Source organism: Sinohyriopsis cumingii, chromosome 15, assembly GCF_028554795.1.
Source record: "Sinohyriopsis cumingii isolate HCF-2022 chromosome 15, ASM2855479v2, whole genome shotgun sequence".
In the NCBI taxonomy this organism is placed as follows: Eukaryota; Metazoa; Mollusca; class Bivalvia; order Unionida; family Unionidae; genus Sinohyriopsis; species Sinohyriopsis cumingii.
The window spans coordinates 430,001-451,341 of record NC_142975.1 but is presented as its reverse complement, the minus strand read 5'-3'; the positions used below and the strand labels follow the sequence as shown (position 1 = coordinate 451,341).

At 36.3% G+C, this 21,341-nt stretch overlaps 1 protein-coding gene across 1 annotated transcript in view; it reads left to right on the top strand.

The window, feature by feature from the left end:
* The first annotated feature begins 1,044 nt into the window (after positions 1-1,044).
* The window catches only part of LOC149781109 (uncharacterized), a 123,942-nt gene continuing 103,645 nt past the window's right edge, over positions 1,045-21,341 (top strand). The window contains exon 1 of the mRNA XM_089935199.1: positions 1,045-1,225. The gene's annotated coding sequence lies outside the window, so the exon portion shown is untranslated. The remainder of the gene's footprint in view (positions 1,226-21,341) is intronic.

Genomic DNA, 21,341 nt, shown 5'->3' with positions numbered 1-21,341 from the left:
TGCAGTTTTTACTAAAAATGTTTCAATACAGCTTTTCTCCAATCATATTTTTTATATTATCATTTCCCAAGAAAGAAATGTAATAAATTAAGCTCGACTTATGGCACTTTATAAAGGTTTTTCAACTGTGTGCTCTAAATACGTACATCTGTACATATAAATTTCCTCAAAACTTGTATGCAACATAAAATATATTGATTGAATTTCTATTTTAAAAAAGTTTAAAAATTTTCCTTGTATGCCATGCAGGCTACATTTATCAAATTTCAATGTAGACCTACCTTTTTGTCTATACCTACATTTGTTGTGTATACCTACTTTAATTGTTGTGTATACTTATTTGTTGTGTATACCTACCTTTGTTGTATTGTATATACCTACTTTATTTGTGTTGTGTATACCTACCTTTGTTGTATATACCTACTTTATTTGTGTTGTGTATACCTACCTTTGTTGTGTATATCTACTTTATTTGTGTTGTGTATACCTACCTTTGTTGTATACACCTACTTTATTTGTGTTGTGTATACCTACCTTTGTTGTGTATACCTACTTTATTTGTCTTGTGTATACCTACTTTTGTTGTATTTAATTACCTTAGTTGTGTTTATCTACCTTATTTGTTTATATATAAGTGTTTGTTTTATTCAGTTTATTAGATGAGAAATATTCATGCAGGGTTAAGGAGATCCAACAAGTTTGTTTGCCTTGAATTTATATCTTTTCATAAAACTAAATGAAATTTTTAAAAAATTTTACTTACTATCTTTTATATTATATTTCTGGCCAAGTTCTGCACATCCTCAGCAAACTTGTCAGTTTTACTCCATGCTGACATATAAGCCAAGATTTCTATAAGGGCTTAGCTGACTTCATGACCTTGAAAAGCAGGTTTTACTGTTACATACAAACTATTGATTGCCAATATCAATGCCACATGCAATACGTGTGTTATTGTGGTTTGAGATGCCCCCTGATCATTGAATGATACACAGCTGAGCTGAGCTGTGCTGTAGGTGTGTGTGTTCATTGTGCACTGGCTTCTGTGTCGTTTAGCATCCTTCCACTTTTTCTGATCATGTTATACCGTCCGCTAGTGGTTCTTTGTGTGGAGTGAATCCAAAATGTTCTAATGCATATTGTTTACATCTTTTTCTAGGCCTGGATCCAAGCAAATATGGTGAGATCCTATACAATACTAGAATACTGAAGAGATGTTAATGAGGTGAGTACGTATTTTTTCACAGATATAGATGCTGAGAGAGCAGTGTTTATGTGCAGCTTGAGTCAGCTGATAGAATCAAAATAAATGCCAATATGTAACTCAGCTCCTAGATACAAAGTATCATTTTCTATACTAATTGAAATTTTATTTCAGATGTTGCACACAAAAAAAACTTTTGTAAAAAGATTTATATAAATAATATATTTAATTCTAAGGATTTATACAATTCATGTACATAATTCTAAAGATTTATATGAATTATATAAATAATTATAAGGATTTATATAACTCATCTACATAATTTTAAGGATTTATATAAATCGTATACATAATTTTAAGGATTTGTATGAATCATGTACATAATTCTAAGGATTGATAACATTTTGAATTGGACCAATCCAGTGGCCTAAGAGGTCAGAGCATCTGCCTCGGGTGTGATAGGTTTTGAGTTCAAACACGGCTGAGTTATACCAAAGTCTTACAAAATGGTACTAACAGCTGCCTCACTAGACACTCAGCATTAAGATGTTAGTGTTAGGACTGGTCGGCCTGGTGACAGGATAATGTGACTGGGTGGGACATCATGCCACATGTCTGTGGCATGATGCCCCAGTGCTAGACATCACTATAAGCTGTCACACTAAAGACATCATAGCGATTTAACTTAAAATTTCAAAGCTATGCTAAAAATTCAAATCACACACACACACGCACAAATGTTCAATCCTATTATAAAGCTACAATTTCTGCAGGTCAATATTTTTGTTCCTCTCCCACCCAGACGCTTTAGCAGTTATTGATAATAGAATGGTGTTTTCCTCTCCCACCTGGATGTAACTTAAAATTTCAAAGCTATGTTAAAAATTCAAATCACACACACACACGCACAAATGTTTAATTCTATTATAAAGCTACAATTTATGCAGGTCGATATTTTTGTTCCTCTCCCACCTGGACGCTTTAGCAGTTATTGATAACAGAATGTTTTAGTACAGGAAAAGAACAAGTTATTTGAGTGATTCTTATCTTCATATGATTGCTGTTTGATTTTTTAGAATATACTGACTGTGAATCAGATGGCGGACAAATTGCTAACTTCCTACATTACACTTTCGGTATTGTGTCAATTTGAACTTTTTACAGTATGTTAAGTTTATTAGAATAGTCTCTTCTAGGTTCCCACAAAAAATGTGTTGGTAATGACAGCAATGGGTAAAGACAGATAAAACAGTGGCGAATACAAAATAATTTCTTACAAATGTAAATTCCATTTGTGAAAAGTAGCCAATCGTTATCTTGGCTACCACAGATATTATTATAGCAGTATAGTCTCTCCCAATGGCCATTTTCTTTCCTCAGTAATTGGCTTAATGTTTGATGCCACTGCAACACATACATTTTACTGGTATACTCATTTATAAATCAGGTCACAGACCGCTATCTTTCGGTGCATTATGCACCAGCAGATCTGCATTTATGCAATTTGTTCACAGTAATCACTAGAGCAGACAGCATATATGTAGACCCTGACCTGTCAGCACTTTTGGCAATGGCAGATCAGGGTCGATATTTTTTGCAGTTGGACTTATAAGTGAGAATATACAATAGGTTATCAGTTGGACTTACAAGTGAAAATATACGATAGGTTATTTAGTGCTGATAACTCAATTCTAATTTTTTTATAATGTTTTTGAAATTATACATGTTAGCAAGTGAAGCATGACCATTGAGACCTGTACTGGTTCATGCACTAGTTATATTTTGATTTCTGATGGGTGAAATGTTTGTAAATGGACGTGGAATACAATAAGAACAAATGTCTTGGTCCCGTGTTATAGTTTACTACAGATCAGTCAACCAATCAGTCAATCACATTGTGGACTTATGGCATTAAAATGAAAACAAGGAGGGCAGGGTACCAGTTGAAATGAGATGGGTCAGTTTTCAGAGAACTAAGCATCTAACTTAGAAGTTTGATGCATGCTATCAAACATCTTCTACATTTCTAGATAGCAGCCACATTTCTTGATTTTTCAGCAGCATTTATGTTGAACTGTGCTGGAAAGGAATGCGAGTTTAAAAAGGAAAAGGAGGTGTCTATTTAAGATAAAGCACCAGTTAGAACTTTTGGAATAAACTTTCATTACATTATACAATATCAGATAGTTCATCCTAGTTTATACAACGAATTTAATTGCAATTGGTTAATTGAGTTTTATTTTCTGCAAGATGTAAATCAACTTAAAAAAAATAACTGAGTATGAGCGTTGTTACTAACAATGGGTGGTAGTTTGCTATGCAACAAGATTTCCTGGCCTTTCATGAATACCCATTAAAAAAAATAGGTTAACACTGTTACATTGTAACAGTCTCCTATATAATGACGGAAGTGTCAGTGCTGTTAATCAATAAATGACTGGTTAGAACAAAAACTTTGATTGGCTCATTCAGAACAGCATGAAATGTCTTGTTGGGTCAACACTGCGAGAAAATATTACTTACATTCATAGTAATTGGCAGAACCAGTTTATGCGTACTCATGAGTGATGAGAAAAATTTACCGCTGGCAGCCAAGGATGATAAAGAGAGCGTAGCGGATTTCCTCTAATGGCTTGTGACAGTGGTACGAGTGACATCTTAAGATACTAGAGCTGGTGCCATGAAAACTTATGTACCGCAGTATACTGTGGTATTTCTGAACATACTACGATACATACCATGGTATACTGTGGTTGTATTAGGAACTAACAATTGAATGATCTGGGTCAGGGCTCTGTCACGTTTATGCTTAATTTCTGTCTGTCAATGATGGGAAAATATCCTGATCTGATTTATAGCCAAATAACACCATATTATATCCATCATATTTTTGGAAATTTTTAAAATATGTCTTGAGATAAAAGATAAGAATGGTTAGTGCCTTATAGATGTGATATGTGCATGTTAATTGTTAAATAAGCTGTAATTAAAGTGGAATAATTAATTTGACACTATAGCTGATACTGTGAAAGACAAACGTGCTAACATTAAAGAGTTTACTGATAAAAATAGGAAGTGTTGAAACTGGAGCCTACAATTTGCTGTATCACAGGTAGGGAAATGTTGAGTAAGATGTCAACACCGGGGTAAGATATTTATCAGAAAGGGTCAGTAAATATAAAACACTGAACAAATGAGAACATATTTAGTGGACTTGAGGAATTATGTAAAGTTTTGACAGCAAATTATTGTCTTACAAAGGAATACATTCACATACACCAGTAAATAAAACATGTCGTCTTTTGCTTAAATTATAAACAGGTTGGCCCAAAAATGTTTCATAACATTCTATTTGGCCACCGCATAGGCATATGTAAAAAAAGTACTTAAAGGATTAAAAATTATATTTTTTAATATTCACCATTAAGTTGTGACAGATTCAACTGTTTTGTAAAAAATTATATTTTTTAATATTATTTTCTCAAGAATATTGAAAACACACTGTTAATATCATTCAAGTCATAACAAAATTAATCTGGAATTTCCATACATTCCTTGCTGAAATGGGGTGAAGACCTGTTTGTAACAAAGTCAAAGACCAGCATGTCGGATACATGTAGTTTGAAAATGAGGGTTCGCAGTGTTGAGAAAAATGAGGGTTCACAATGTTGACAACTCGTTTACACGGTTGTTAATGTCTTTTCTGTCTGCATTGATACTGGTACTATTGCATAATACAAGAGGGCATATGTGTGTCGGACATAAATCAACATGAATAATAATAATAATAATAATAATAATACTTTATTTATAGAGGGTGACACATTAGTCAAGGACTATTCTCCATTGAGGCCCTCATAAGGAGAGTATAATGATGTGCATTATATGAAAGATAACAATAATTACTGTAAATACTAAATTCTATTATCCATTAGAAACACATATATTAGATTTTCAGATGCCCATATTATCATGCACCCAGTGGTAGACTGCATAGACCTAGATCTACGATTGCATAACATGCTGCCAGTTGAAAGGTCCAAATTATTGGTAATCTGCTAGCCCATGGCTAGTAAATTTCATGTCAGTTTTCATAATTTCAGTTGATAAAAGGCTTGTAAATCTTTATATGTATCTGACATTGTTTTATCAGAAGGACTAGTTAAGATTCAGTTGGACTAGTCAATTTCTAGGTTTACTAGTCCTTCTGTCTGAACAGAAATTTATGTTAAATTCTAGGCTTGTGGTAGATAAGGGTCTATGTTGTATGCCTATAATGTTAAATTCTAGGCTTGTGGTAGATAAGGGTCTATGTTGTATGCCCATAATGTTAAATTCTAGGCTTGTGGTAGATAAGGGTCTGTGTTGTATGCCCATAATGTTAAATTCTAGGCTTGTGGTAGATAAGGGTCTATGTTGTATGCCCATAATGGTAAATAAGCAGATGATTTTCTGATCAGCCAGTGCTTCATGTAACTGCAGTTGTGTGTGTATGTGTGTGTTTAGACACAATCTGATCGAGTAAATGACATCACTGCTAACATCTGGTGAGTAGAAAGGCAGTCCTGTAAATCACAGTTGACAAAATAGATCTCAAGTAGGGAAGTGTTGACTGCATGAATTAAAAAAAAGAAACCCACATATTCATCATGTACTAATAAATCCTTCCAAGCTATCAGGGGATCCAGCAGTTTCATGTTTCCACCACAGTATTCTCAGTTGTTTTTAGTTCTTGTTTTGATATAGGTATGGAGGAAAAAAAAGAGATAATATCTGAAAGTCTAGTGCCAAATGGTGTGCTTACATGTACATCTAATGTTATCAAAGAAAATTAGGTGTAGAAAGACCTACTGGGAGATCAGCTTGGGTTGGCTTCCATGGTGTATCCCTGGACAAGGCACTTAGTCCATTTGAGCACTGTAAAGCATTCCTGTGTTGATCCATACAACACAAAACCAAATAAAAACTAAGCTTCTTTGTATGCCTCATCTTATCCTTTTAGACTGGTGTATTTTATATTTTTGTAGCATTTTAAAGATTGAAAATCACATCTCAGTAATTTTTATGCAGACTAGTCAACTGACAGATAAAATTTATTGAAATTCCTATTTTTAATATCTAAATACATCCCTCAATTCTCTCAAATATATCTTGTGTTCAGGACAGTTCTTTACACATCCCAAAAGATCTCATTAATTGCAGGTGAAAAGGAAATTTCATGAGTAGAGGGACTCGCAAAGTTGAAATGGAAATTTCATGAGTAGAGGGACTTACAAAGTTGAAATGGAAATTTTAGGAGTAGAGGGACTTAGAAAGTTGAAAAAGAAATTTCAGGAGCTGAGGGACTTACAAAGTTGAAAAGGAAATTTCAGGAGTAGAGGGACTTACAAAGTTCAAAAAGAAATTTCAGGAGCTGAGGTACTTACAAAGTTGAAAAGGAAATTTCAGGAGTAGAGGAACTTACAAAGTTCAAAAAGAAATTTCAGGAGCTGAGGTACTTACAAAGTTCAAAAAGAAATTTCAGGAGTAGAAGGACTTACAAAGTTGAAAAGGAAATTTCAGGAGTAGAGGGTCTTACAGAGTTGAAAAGGACATTTCAGGAATAGAGGGACTTACAAAGTTGAAAAGGAAATTTCAGGAGTTGAGGAACTTGCAAAGTTGAATTTTAAAAACGTGATAAACAAGGATACAAGTCATTAATGCTGTATGGGACTGTCGATTTATTACATACACATGGAGGGGGGTAACCCAAATGCATACATTTGCATAGGGGTTAGACTACCGATAATGTATGTACGCATTGGAAATGGTGTGTGTGTGTGTAAAACCTCGATAATAATTTGTCTAATACGTCACCTGTTAGACTTGGTTTAGTTGGCATTGGAATTTTAGCAGACACTAGACAAACTTTTTAAAGTTACACAGCTTTTTTCTTTGATGCAGCCAGACATTCAATGTAGGTGGACTATCTCTTTTATTAAACATGTTAATATTATACATCCTTGATCATTTCTGCGTGGATTAATTATAGGTTGTTCTATAGAATTTGGGCAGGGGATGCGTCAGTCGTACATATGCAGGTGGGGTGTGTAAAAAAAGTATGCATGTGTATAGGAAAGGGAGGAGGGGTTAGGCTTTGCCAGAATTTAGCATGCATACTAAATAGATTGCCCCTATTTCTACCATGATAAGACATACCTATGTAAAAATGTAGGGAGTGGAGTTATTATCAGACATTGATGACCATGGAAAATAATTTACCAACATTATTACTATCAATACCCCTGCTGGCATATTTTCCCTTTTTCTTCACAAATTTGTAAAATTGGGGGGGGGGGGCTTGTAAGCAAGTATACGTTTATCATTGGATAAATATGGTAACTGGCCTGTGTAATGCAATTTTCCTGTGAGGGTAGTAACATGGTCTTAAATGATAGCCAGGGCATCAATGGCCTCTGGTCAGAAGTTCATAAAACAGGTGAATCATAGTTACCATCTGTGCTCACTTATAAGTCCAGCTGCAAACAGCACAGACCCAGCTCTGCCAATGTATTATATGCTAGTAGAGCAGGGTCTCTGCAGATTTTGTTAGGAATATTCAATCGAGGAAGCAGCATAGACCCTGATCTGCTGGCACATTATGTTGTTTGCATTTGGACTGGGCTTGTACATCAGTATATATGGTACTCATCTCAAGAGTAAACATAGAGCTCAAGGTTTATGGTGTTAGCTGATGGCTTACCAGAGCTGAGATAGTGTCTTCTACTCATTTGTGTGTTTAAGTTCATGACTTTATTAAAGTTTAACCATTCCATAAAAGTAAAATGAATCCTCATTATATACTGTCACACTCATGAAAATTGGATAATTTTGAAATTATGACTATTTAATTTTTGTTATGTTAAATATGTAATAATAATAATAATGAGGATTTTGTATAGCGCCTAATCTTTAGAAGCTCTAAGCGCTTTACAATTTTAAACACCTATAAGATAAAAAACATAATTATATGATTACAAAAACAAACACCATGAAATTAGAAAACATTAAAAAAAACATGCTGAGAATATTTAAGGTAGGAAACATTATTAGGTCTTTAAGTTTGTTCTCAAGTCGAAATAAGTGAGTTTTGAGAGCTCTCTTGAATGTGATCACTGTGTCTTTGTGTCTGAGTTCAGTGGGCAATTCATTCCACATTGCTGTGCCCTGGTATGCAAAAGAACACTGTCCATATGACTTTGTTTTCATAGTGGGAATAATGAGTATACGATTGTCAGAAGAGGAGCGTTAAGTATCTTGCTGCTGTGTACACATGGGTGAGATCGGATACGTATGTTGGACTAGAGTCCGACAGTAAAACATAGTACAGAGAACAGATTTTGTTTGATTCTGGATCGAATGGATGGCCTGTGCAGGGTACAGATCAGCGGGGAGGTGTGCTCTGATTGTGGTACTCAAAGTATGATGCAAGCAGCTGTGCTTTGAACTTTTTGAAGTTTCTGGAGCAAATATTGAGATGAACCAGACAGAATTGAGTTACAATAGTCAGTCTTGAAAGTACTAATGAACACACAAGTGTTTTAGTGGCATCAACTGAAAGATATTTGTGAATTGAGCTGATGCGTATCAGCTCAAGATATGCAGCCTTGCATATGTTCATGACATGTTGGTGCAATGTGAGAGTACTGTCCAGAGTAACACCTAGATTTCATACTGATTGTGTGAATTTAATGTTGGTGTTGCTGATATTTATTGTTTGAGGTAAAGGATGTGAATGAAAAAGTCTTTGTGTTGTGATCAGAATGGCCTCAGTTTTGTCATCATTCATCTGCAGCTTGTTCCATGTCATCCATGATTTCACATCAGAAATGCACCTCTCTACACCTTGGATGGTAGCATCAACTTCAGTTGGGTGGCTAGATTTGTATATGTGGGTGTCATCAGCATACAATTGGTGAGACACTGGATGATGATCTATGACACTTGAGAGCGACTGAGTGTACAGAATGAAGAGAACAGGTCCAAGAACAGACCCCTGTGGAACACCACAACATAGATCAACTGGGCTGGAGTGTATTACATTTGCAGATACAATTTGTGTCCTGTTGACCAAGTAGGACTTGAACCACAGTAAGGATGTATCATGAATGCCAAATACATGCTGGAGATGGTGAAGTAATATATCATGGTCTATAGTGTCAAATGCTGCAGACAAATCAAGGAGGGCTCTGTAATCTTTCCGCTATCCAACGCAGAGAGAATGTCATTAACTACTTTTAGAAGAGTAATTTCAGTACTGTGTCAATGGGCGATATGCAGATTGTACATTGCTAAAAAGACTGTTTGAATTTAGATGAGATACAAGCTGGGATAGAACAACCTTTTCTAAGATGATATGAATGGGAGATAAGAAACTGGGTGGTAGTTCTTTAAATCATTATTTAAATATGTGCAATAATGAAGGTGTCACAAGTAGCCAATCACTGATCAGTTTGTCAATGTGAATGGTCAGTGTATGGTGACTGGTCAATAGGCAGTTTGTCCCTTTGACTGGTCATCTTGCACCAATCACCAGCCACCGGTTATTTTATATCGGTTACTGACTTTCCACCGGTACTTACTTAGAGACCTTCATGGTTTGGGGATAGGGATCAGAGTGAGTTCCCCCTTTCCTCACTCCTCCGTTACACGATGTACAGGACTCGTAGTCTGCTGCCCTGTGGGTCCAGACTAGGGAAAGAGGATTGGTATCCCTGTCCTTATTATCTCAATGAATCAGAGTAATTTGTACCATATTCCCTCTTGGGCCACTGGATCCTGGACCTAGAGTAGATGTGATGCTACGGCTTGTGTCCCTCCATCGCCTCCTCATCAGGAAGCAACCACCCGGAAGGCTGTAGGTAATTAGCATAATCCAGGAAAGACAAGCAATCTCATCCTCATCCAAGAACTTGATATGGAGTAGAGTGCTCCTAGATCACTTCCACTGAAGCCACTCGCTTGCTTGAAGTGTGTAAGGTGATGATGCCTTATCTATACACATCAACTCAAGTGAGTTTGAGGTAGAATCAGTTCATATGACGTCTCCTATCAGGCCCACCAACTCCTCTGAGTTGGACCAGGAGAAGGAAATGTAAGGTCCTTTGATAAGGCAATAAGTGAAGTCCTTTATGCACAGCCTTGTGCCCAAAATCTAAAAAGATTCTTTTCATTTTGGAAAAGATATCTGGGACTCAACCATAGCCAGTTCTGCTTCTTCCTCATTCCTCCATGATTGAGAATGTATCAGAGAAGTTCTCAACAGGTCAAGACATTGCTCAGTGACATAGAGGGTGGTCCATTCCTCCCCTGCATTGAGACCTATGGTCAGTTTCGAGTTACCAGGTACATTCTTTGAGTTGTTGTTGTTGTGCCTATTGTCAGCATATTGTAGGCTATACATGGCAGCCAGTATTAATGGTGGAGGGAGAACCCAGGAAAACCCCGGAAAGAACCACTGACCCACGAGAAGCTACTGGCAAGCTTTCTCACATACCCACATTGGCTGAATCCGAGACTCAAACCCATGAAGATAGAGGTGAGATGGCAGTGATCCGTAACGGAGAATGCTTTAGACCACTCTGCCACTCGGGACCCCACGTTCTTTGAGTGACCTATTAAGCCTCCCAAGATAGTTGGTGCATCCCAAGTGGATATCTTTACTGGAGCCTGGGCATGCCTTTCCATTAAAACAATTGAAGCTACTGACAAAAAAGCTCAGCTATTAGTCACAATAGCATCTCATGATGCTGACCTCATCTCAGCCCTTACTGGAAGATGTGGCCATGCAGTTTCTGTCGCAGTGGCTTGGTCAGCAGAACTTCCTCACATCTGCTCTGATGTTGTGCTGGACTCATCGATTTATCTTACTTAACCCCAGTAAAGACCTTCTAAAGACTGTACCATTGGAAGCCGAGACACACTTCAGGGAACTCATCCAGACAACGGCTTCAGTTAATTTAAAGGATTATTAGTATCGATCCTTCACACCTGCTCCTGACCCATTGTAATCGGCTATGAGGCATACTAAAGTAAATCACTTTCAGGGGCCATTGGCCACCCTCAGGGGCAATCTACTAAGTTTTTCCAACAGATGCAGTCACAGTGCTGTGTGCAACCTCAAAAAAAATCATCAAAGAGCCACAAAGAGAAAATGATACAATTCATCAACCACATTTCCTAAGACAGGAGTCTGGGGTGACAGTCCAAGGGACTTGCATTCTATCCTGATGTGTATTCCTTTCCCAAACATCCCCTTAGGTGTGTGCCTAAGCCTCTTTTTAGAGGGAAAAGGTTGAGTTTCTAATTGTCTCAGTCTTGATTAAATTGTGGATACATTTGGTAAATGTTACTGACTTTATTATAGAGTACTGTTCTAACTGGCTAAGACAAATTTAAAGTGTATAGTGGTCATATTATCAGGTATGCAGGGGCAGCCCAAGAATATCTGTCAGCAGCTGTGCACTAAGTGAGCCATGCAGTCAGACCCTCACTGTTAATTTCTCAAATTTGGCCCGTTATTTAATGGCACCATGGGCAACTGCCTAGTTCACCTCTCTGGATGGGCCACCCCAGCTGGTAGGGGCTTATCATTGGAGAAATTAGGGCCATTGTTTTTTTGTTATGTTTTAACAATGGACGGTATGTTTGTCTTGATATGCAAGGTAAGTCAGATACAGTTTGCCTTGGGTTAGGGAAAAGAGCATTGATCTCCCTCATTCCAATATTTTTATTTGCACACTGTCTGTACTCACCAGTAAATCAGGTCCAACTTAAAACAGCCATGATTCCAGTCTTTTATCGCCTAATGTACCAGCAGATCAGTGTCTGTGTTGTTTGTTCTCATTTCTTTGAACAAAGCACATAGACCCAGATCTGCTGGCTCTTTATGCAGTTGGATTGGACTTTTGTGTTAATATAAAAAGTAGTCTAGAAATCCTGACTTCGCAATTACTTATTTTCTTTACCCTATTAGAAGCTTAGTTGCTTCAGGTATAAATACGACGTACTAAAATATTAGTGATGTTGTTGGGGGCATCAATAGCCTGATCTCAGAATGGAAGGCTGTGACAAGGTCTGTGTATTTGTGCTTTTGGCATTGTATTGGTGAACTGAAGTAAAGGAATTTTATAGATGTTGTGAAGAGGACTTTGAAAAGGGAGAAAGATCCCTTGAAATTAATGATATTCCAAACATGCTTACTTTTCTTTGGCAAAGTTTCACATTTTATGGTCTGTGTTGAATTTGCATTGTTGTAAAATGATCTAAATAAATAGAAAGGTAACTTTTTGTGTAGATCACACAGACCAAGCAGTGATAAATTAGAATTGTCAAAAGAAACAGAAGTCTTGTTTGTAAATATTTACCAGACTGCCTGTATTACATGTCTATACAACCTCAACAGGTCTCTGATGATAGACAGCAGTAAGGTATGTAGGATTTTTTCTGTCGGTTTCTAGTTCAGGGAAGTTTGTATTAGCTCTAATGGGTATAAATAAAGGTAGCTGAAAAAGTCTTCATGTTTTCGTATCAGTCTGTTAGAATGTATGGGGGAGAGTTGTTTCAAGGACCTAAAGTTTAAGATGTTTGGACCCCATTGTAACTTGGATCAGATTACATGACAATATTGCTTGCCATTATGCAGGTATTGTTCCTTTGTTTTCTGTCTTTCATTCTAAAGGAAAGATAATTGTAGTTGGTTTCACTCTTCTTTTCAAAAGTGGGTGTGGATAAGTTTCAATTTATGTGCATATAACCTTGAAGGTACAGTTTGGTTCAATGCTTGTAGCACAAGGAGACCATTTAGTGCCAGGGCAGTTTGAGTAAACTGCCTTGCCCAAAGGACATGAGCAATTAGCCCAAGGACATGAACAATTGGCAGGCACAACCATGACATGGTGGTAGAAATCAAACCAGAACCCTCTTGGTTGTGAGTCTGGCATACTAACCACTGAACCTTCACAGGTCCTGCTTTCATTAGTTGCCTTTTATGACTTGCAGGATAGTGCTTCTGGACAGTTTTGCATCCCCCTACTCCAGAGAAGTTTTTAAAGGTACAGTTTAGATATCATATGGGAAGTTATATTCCCATTCCTTTTTACAGAGGGAACAGCTGATTATAGTCTATAAGGTTGGATAGAGACAAGACAACATCATTAACTTTCAAACAGAAATTGATGTGCATTTAATTCTGTAAATCACTTAACACATTAACCCCTGGAGCTTTTTGCCATTTTTGCCTGAAAATCAAGTAGGAAACACATTTTGAAAGCTATTTCTGAATAGACTCAAAAATACCAAATCGCCGGTCATCTTTTAATAACATACTGCCTAGTTGTGTTAGAAACATTTTTCGTTGGCTATTTGACTCGCGCATGAGCAGAAGGGTAAAAGTTGGAGTTTGGTTTTTTTTGCTAAATGGAGTCATTATTTTTGTATGGAGACCACTCTTTATTCCAGATGCCCATCTTATCCTACTTTTTGCAAAGGCTCATCTGTCTGTTTGCAGTTCATACCGGTTTGCCTTAGATCTGAGACCAAAAAGTCTAAAATCTGGACACAAAATGGGATTACGACCACGGGCGAATTTTGCGTAAAAAAAAGTCGGGTCCAAAAAATGAAGTTTTTCTATCTGTATTTTGTAGTGCAACTAGATATTCCAGATTATTTGGTATCATTGTAGAGCTACATCTGTCTACCTTTCTATAATACCACCACTTTAGTGTATCATGAATGACCATGACGCTACAGAGCTCGGCAGTAGGCTTCTACCTCCTGCCCTGTAAAGTCGTCGCTAGGGGTTAATGTGTTAAGAGAGAAGCGTATTTCTAATTAAACCTTATAATTGTCTAATAATCTGGCTTTTTGTTTGAGACAATCAAATCCTTTTATTCCTGTTACAAAATGGCAGAGAAATAATAATATTGAGGGATATATTCCAATCTATCCATGATTACATACACTGTGTTGTGCATTCAGTGTGCATTGTCTTATGGCTGCCAAATCATGACTGTCCAACCTCCTGGGCACACTTTTTGGGTCAGAAAAATATTCTGAAATAATGCAACTTGTAATTATTGGATATCCATCCATGTTTTTGTTGGCACTAGGATTGGCCACAATCACAAAAGACACTGAAAATGAAGATGGCAGTGAGTATCTATATTGAAACATTCAAGAATTATCATGGTAGTGAAAACATTCAAGAATTATCATGGTAGTGAAAACATTCAAGAATTATCATGGCAGTGAAAACATTCAAGAATTATCATGGCAGTGAAAACATTCAAGAATTATCATGGCAGTGAAAACATTCAAGAATTATCATGGCAGTGAAAACATTCAAGAATTATCATGGTAGTCATACAGGTTGCAGTGTAAGAGTTTGATGGTCTTGAGTGTGAGAAAAATTTAATTTGAGTTTGAAAAATGACAAGAGAGTCTAAATTTATGAGAAAATACAATTTTACATTTTTTATTGATTTGTTAGTTTGTTGAGAAAAGTAATTCAGAAAATATTGGTGTTCATTAAAATACATGCTGGTAGATGATGGGTGTACACTATATGAGAACAAGAGCCAGAGCGGAGTGTTCTCTGGTACAGCTCATTTCAGGTCAACCAGATATAAAAACATTTTAATATTTTTGCAAGTTATTTGAGCACATGATGAAACCTTTATTGCAATGATGCAGGTGTCCCAGGAGAATATTACGGTACGATGCAGGCCATAGAGTCAAGTTGGCAAAACTGTCAAACTTTTAACATTTCAGTATCTATTTTTATAGCATTTGTTAATGCCTTATGTAGTATTATTGGCCTTTGTTCCTATAAAATGTTGTGCCCCACAAATTTGGAGGGTGAGGGACACTGTGTTCACAAACTTTAGGATTTTAAGTGAAACACAGCAGTCGTAATATGACCTGTACTGTCTTCTGCCATTTGCACACACACACTCTCGAAAATATGGCAAACATGGTGACTGCTCATGTATATTACCCAAAAACCATTGCTTTTTATTTTGAAAGTTTTTCTGGCATTCAGAAACAATAAACACTGGATATTATTCATGAAAATTGGATGAAAAATTTCTGATTTTCAACCAGCTAAACATTTATATTGTATGTAGTAATTAATTTTCTCAGTTTGCCTAAATCCTTGAAGCAAAGCTTTTCTGACCCACCTGATTATGCAAATTAACTTAGCTGATGACTGAAATGATCAGATGCTTGTTTGAATCACTGCTATAGTTGATTGACAGATGCCACACTGTCAAGGATGGGTCATTAGAATTACTTGAAGGGCATCTGTATGTACTCATAGATAGGGTCATGAAACTTGCATATTTTTGAACAATAGTAATTATTTGTTGATGGCCAGGTACAGTTATAACTATTTGGTGTTAACTGGATTTGTATTTATGCATCTCTCAGCACATGCTGCTAATGTTGGCCCTGCTGCATCCAATGATGATTTCCAGAATGGTATTCTGGCCCTTATCTGTTGCAGATGTAGTTCATTGCTCCTTGATATCTGGCAGTCAGTTTGTCTGCCATGTAGTTCACTGGTCTGTCATATATGGTAATTGGTATATCTGCATTGTAGCTAATTTGGCTGTCTTGTCTGCCATGCATTGAAGCATAGGATATAATACATGTAACCTTTGGTTATTATACAAAAACAACCCATAATAAAAAAGGGCCTAGTGTGTGTGATCATTCGTGTCGTTTCTCGCATAAATTAGAATAAGACTGGCTGTGCTCGAGCTAGGGTCCATATTTCATTTATTTGTATATATTTCTCCTTGCTCGAGCAGGCTGAGTCTACTTTATTTAGGAAACAAAATGGCCGAAATTGCTTTTATTGGAGTCAAACCTGCAAGGGGGAGTTCGAGATTATACAGTGGGAGCTGTATAGTCTAGAAAGGTTTGGTCTCACTAGAGCACATCCCATTTGAATGCTGCTCAGTGAGGCGCTGAAAATTTTAGGGCTAATCCCATTAGGGTGTAAAAAATCTCACTAGGGCACATTCACAATAGGGCGCGGAGAAAAAAATTAAGTTCAATAAGATTCAATTGCCATCACGTTTTGATGTTATATATATATATTATAATATGTACAAAAACGGCAGTCTCGTCACTATTAGAAAATAATTAGTAGACAGAAACCAGAGAACCATCAATACACATAATTTTATACAACTATTATACCTTACACTGGTTTATTCTTTTTTGTACGCAAATAAACACATAGATAAAAAATGTAATGCAAATTAAAATATATAAAGTGGTCATTCCTAGGACAAACACGATATTACATGAATAAAACAATATAGATACATATATAACACAATACTGTAATAGACTGATCCTTGGTCAAGATCACTATAATTTAGCGACCATGATATAGAAACCAGTTGCAAGACCTAGTGTCTGAAGAAGGAAGTATATGTCATAAAGAAATATACAGGTCAACCTACGAATGAACAATCATTGTGAGGGATGGCATAACCGCTTTAATCGTCTAGTCAACAGACATCATCCAAACATCTGGCGTCTACTTACAGCAGTTTGAGATGAGCAGGTAAGTTCTGCCATTACACGACTGCGAATCACTGCAGGACAAGAAGTGGTATGTCCAAACAAGAAATATTTGGACATTGAAAAACGCATTCAGAGACTGACGGTAATGTACAACGATGGGAGCATTGATGCTATTGAACTGATAACTGGTATTAGCTATATTCTGAATCAACCCATTTAAAATTAATATAAAGTTACAGTTAACAAATGTGTTTTTCATTCTGAATCAACCCATTTAAAATAAATGTAAAGTTACAGTCAACAAATGTGTTTTTCATTGTTCGCACTCTAGTGATACTAGTTCTTCGCGCTCTAATGGGATGTGCCGTAATAAGATTAGCTCTAGTAGGACAAAAATATTTTTTGTGCTCTAGTGTGATAAGCTCTAATCGTTTGCGCTCTAATGAGACGTTACCTCTAGAAAAGATAGTATAGTGAAAGTAAGGAATAGCCCTATTAACCAGTATTTATAACACCCCGTTATTTCTGTGTGTATGCATAATTTCCTGTATGGGATGTATTTCCAAGCTCTTCCATGGGCCTGTCCACTTCACGTAGTGCCTTGTGACTTAGCCCCATGGCGTCCTCGACTCGTACTTTCCCCCTATAGGTCCCCTGTCCCTTCCCTCTATTTGTATTTGATCAATGAAAATGTCACTAATGCCTACTGGGGGCAATTCTTTAAGAAATAAGTAATAATTAAGTTTTGTCAATATAAATTTGTGTTTTTTTTTTCTTTCTTGCGTTTTCCCAGGTTCTTCTTCCACCATTTATATGGGCCGCCATGTATAGCCTATCTTGTGCTGAAAAATGGCATTAAACCCTGTAACAACAACTAATTTGGTTTCAGTGTAATCATCATAAACCTGATATGCTGTCTTGCATTCAAATGTGAAGTGTCAATCTGCTGTCATGTCTATGTCTGCAGGCATTTCTGTGAGAACCTAATTAACTGCTGACCTCGTTTTGATGTATTTGTTGTATTGTTACATTCAATTATATGCAGACCTGCTTTGTATTATCATGTGAATTATGTATTTTGCATGAAATCAAACAGAACAAATGAAAAAGTTAAAATACTTGCAAATCGTGCCTAAATAAGAGTTAGTCATAGTGGTGTGTGAAGTCAACTCATTTCAGTTGACTTATCAAACACTGTTATAAGTATTATTGTGTAAGTCATAATTAGTCTACCTTCAATTAACCTAGCCATTCACAAATGTGATCAAAGATATCAAGGCAACCAAGTGAATTCAAAGATTTGCTTCATAGATAATAGTTCCAAAAGTCCCAATGCATGTAGTGAACTTAAAATTTCTGAATTGCACTTAGATGTTTGCTCAAGGATGAACAGATGTTTAGTTACTAGAATTCATGGCATCAATATTTTACTTATAAAACAATTTCATATTTTGAGTTTCAATGTTGCTGGTTTTTGCATGAAATAAATAACTACTTTTTTAACAAAAGGAACCTTGTTTTATTGTGCAAAAACTGGTGACTTAATACACATAAATGTTTTGCAGGTACACAGTGAGGCACACATGTATGTGATGTGTTGAAACCTCATGGAGTTGTTTTTAATGATCGGTGATCTTGAAACTGAAGGTAACTTGTACTGTATAGCTAACAGTTTAATTTGATAAACCTTTTTATTTACAGATCTCAATGTGATTATAAAATGAGTATTAAGCCATTAAAAAGTGCTACCACCTGCCAGTCCCCCCCCCCCCACGGTCTTGATGTCTAGCAGGACAACACCCATTTCTTCATTTTTGGGAGGTCCCTCTGTCGCAGAATAGAAACCAAGTAGGTTTTTGGACTAAATGAATAAGACAAACACAATGTGAGAAGATGGAAATTTATGAAATGAATTGATAAAGAAAAATATATGATGTAAAAATACAATGATTCTTTCATGCTGTCAACATACGATTGACCCAGTCACTCTACACAACATTCACACATTGAAAATAAACCAAAAATATGAAATCAATATGAAGTACAGATCCAAGAAACTTCATGGACTTCTGATACGTTTCAAACAGTATTATACACTACAAGAGAGATTCACATAATCTCAAGCATGGACTCTGATTAAGATTCAATATAATCTTATGATATTAAAATGGGTTTCCAAATAATGTTATAAACTATAAGAGAGATTCACATAATTTCTTGGAACACAACTAAGATTCAAAATAATCTTATGAACGTAAAAAAATGCACCCAATTGGAACAACAATTGAACCAAACGTATGCTTCTAGACCCCTTGTACCGTCGCATGATTCCTTGGGTTGGCCCACTCTTATCGGCCGCTCGCACCCTTTATGGATCCACCACATGTACAGTCATACGTATAAACGTAGAGACAGCATACATTAGCCTTTTGAATTAGCTATGTCTACATCCGTGGCTCAGACATATGCACATATATACATACGTATCGACAGCACACAGCCTTAAATACTCTGGAAACTCCAGACAGCTCTAAATAGATTCAGATAGCTCTAGACTTCTCTGGTAAACTCTAGTCAGCGTCACAGTCACAATCAGCTACAATAAAACCAAATTGGTCATAATAATAGTTTCTGTAAAATCTCTAGATATATGCTAATACATTAACCTCTAATAGTGACTTGTAATTCAAAGTTCAAATCTGCGTTGTAATAAATGCAGTATTACGCGATAAGACATTACAAATCGAACAAGCTTCGCATATCAAATGAAATAAAAATTTAACACTTACCCCTATGGCTGAAGAACAGTGGATAGCATACACTCTTTGATGTAATCCAAAAGACCAGTGTCGGTTTAGAAATTGATCTTACTTAAATCCATAGGAGAGTGAGCAATAGTCAGGGTAAAATACCCGTGCATATCATGTTATTAATGTCCCTCATTGCAAGTAATTTCTGGCGAGGTACATGTTAATACAGTCGCTTACCTGGAAATACACTTATTCACCCTAGATAACATTGTACGCATGTACAACGAAAAATAGTCAAAATATTTCAAAGGCAAAACCAAGTTAATTTTTGCCTAATTCTGTGACACCCTCTGTAACCTACACCCGGACTTATATTGCAGTCTTTTTTTTTTCTTTTAATTGAGTTGGTGTTTGAATTATCAAGGGAGAGATGTAAATTGGGACAGACAAATTCTATCAGGGTTTCCTTAAGGGTTTCATGAAAATCTATAAAATGTACTGATTATAACACATATAGAAAGCGTGAACTTTTTAAATCTCATAAATTCAGCTTAAACATATTTTTATTTTTTGGATTCCATGCCTAATTCAAATGCCTAATTTCCCCTCTCTCACTCTTACCTGCATTTGATTGATGTCTTAGCTGTGTCAGGTGAACTAATTTGTGAAGAAAAAAATGTGAGTGCAGAATGGGGAGGGATGAATTTGTGTAAAATAAATGTGAGTGTAGAATGGGGAGGGATTAGTTTGTGTAAAATAAATGTGAGTGTAGAATGGGGATGGATGAATTTGTGTAAAATAAATGTGAGTGCAGAATGGAGAGGGATGAATTTGTGTAAAATAAATGTGAGTGTAGAATGGGGATGGATGAATTTGTGTAAAATAAATGTGAGTGTAGAATGGGGAGGAATGAATTTGTGTAAAATAAATCTGAGTGTAGAATGGGGATGGATGAATTTGTGTAAAATAAATGTGAGTGTAGAATGGGGAGGAATGAATTTGTGTGAAATAAATGTGAGTGTAGAATGGGAAGGGATGAATTTGTGTAAAATGAATGTGAGTGTAGAATGGGGAGGGATGAATTTGGAATTTGTGTAAAATAAATGTGATTGTAGAATAGGGAGGGATGAATTTGTGAGAGAAAAAAATGTGAGTGCAGAATGGGGGGGGGATGAATTTGTGTAACATAAATGTGAGTGTAGAATGGGGAGGGATGAATTTGTGTAAAATAAATATGAGTGCAGAATGGGGAGGGATGAATTTGTGTAAAATAAATGTGAGTGCAGAATGGGGAGGGATGAATTTGTGTAAAATAAATGTGAGTGTAGAATGGGGAGGAATGAATTTGTGTAAAATAAATCTGAGTGTAGAATGGGGATGGATGAATTTGTGTAAAATAAATGTGAGTGTAGAATGGGGAGGAATGAATTTGTGTAAAATAAATGTGAGTGTAGAATGGGAAGGGATGAATTTGTGTAAAATGAATGTGAGTGTAGAATGGGGAGGGATGAATTTGGAATTTGTGTAAAATAAATGTGATTGTAGAATAGGGAGGGATGAATTTGTGAGAGAAAAAAATGTGAGTGCAGAATGGGGGGGGGATGAATTTGTGTAACATAAATGTGAGTGTAGAATGGGGAGGGATGAATTTGTGTAAAATAAATATGAGTGCAGAATGGGGAGGGATGAATTTGTGTAAAATAAATGTGAGTGCAGAATGGGGAGGGATGAATTTGTGTAAAATAAATGTGAGTGTAGAATGGGGAGGGATGAATTTGTGTAAAATAAATGTGAGTGTAGAATGGGGA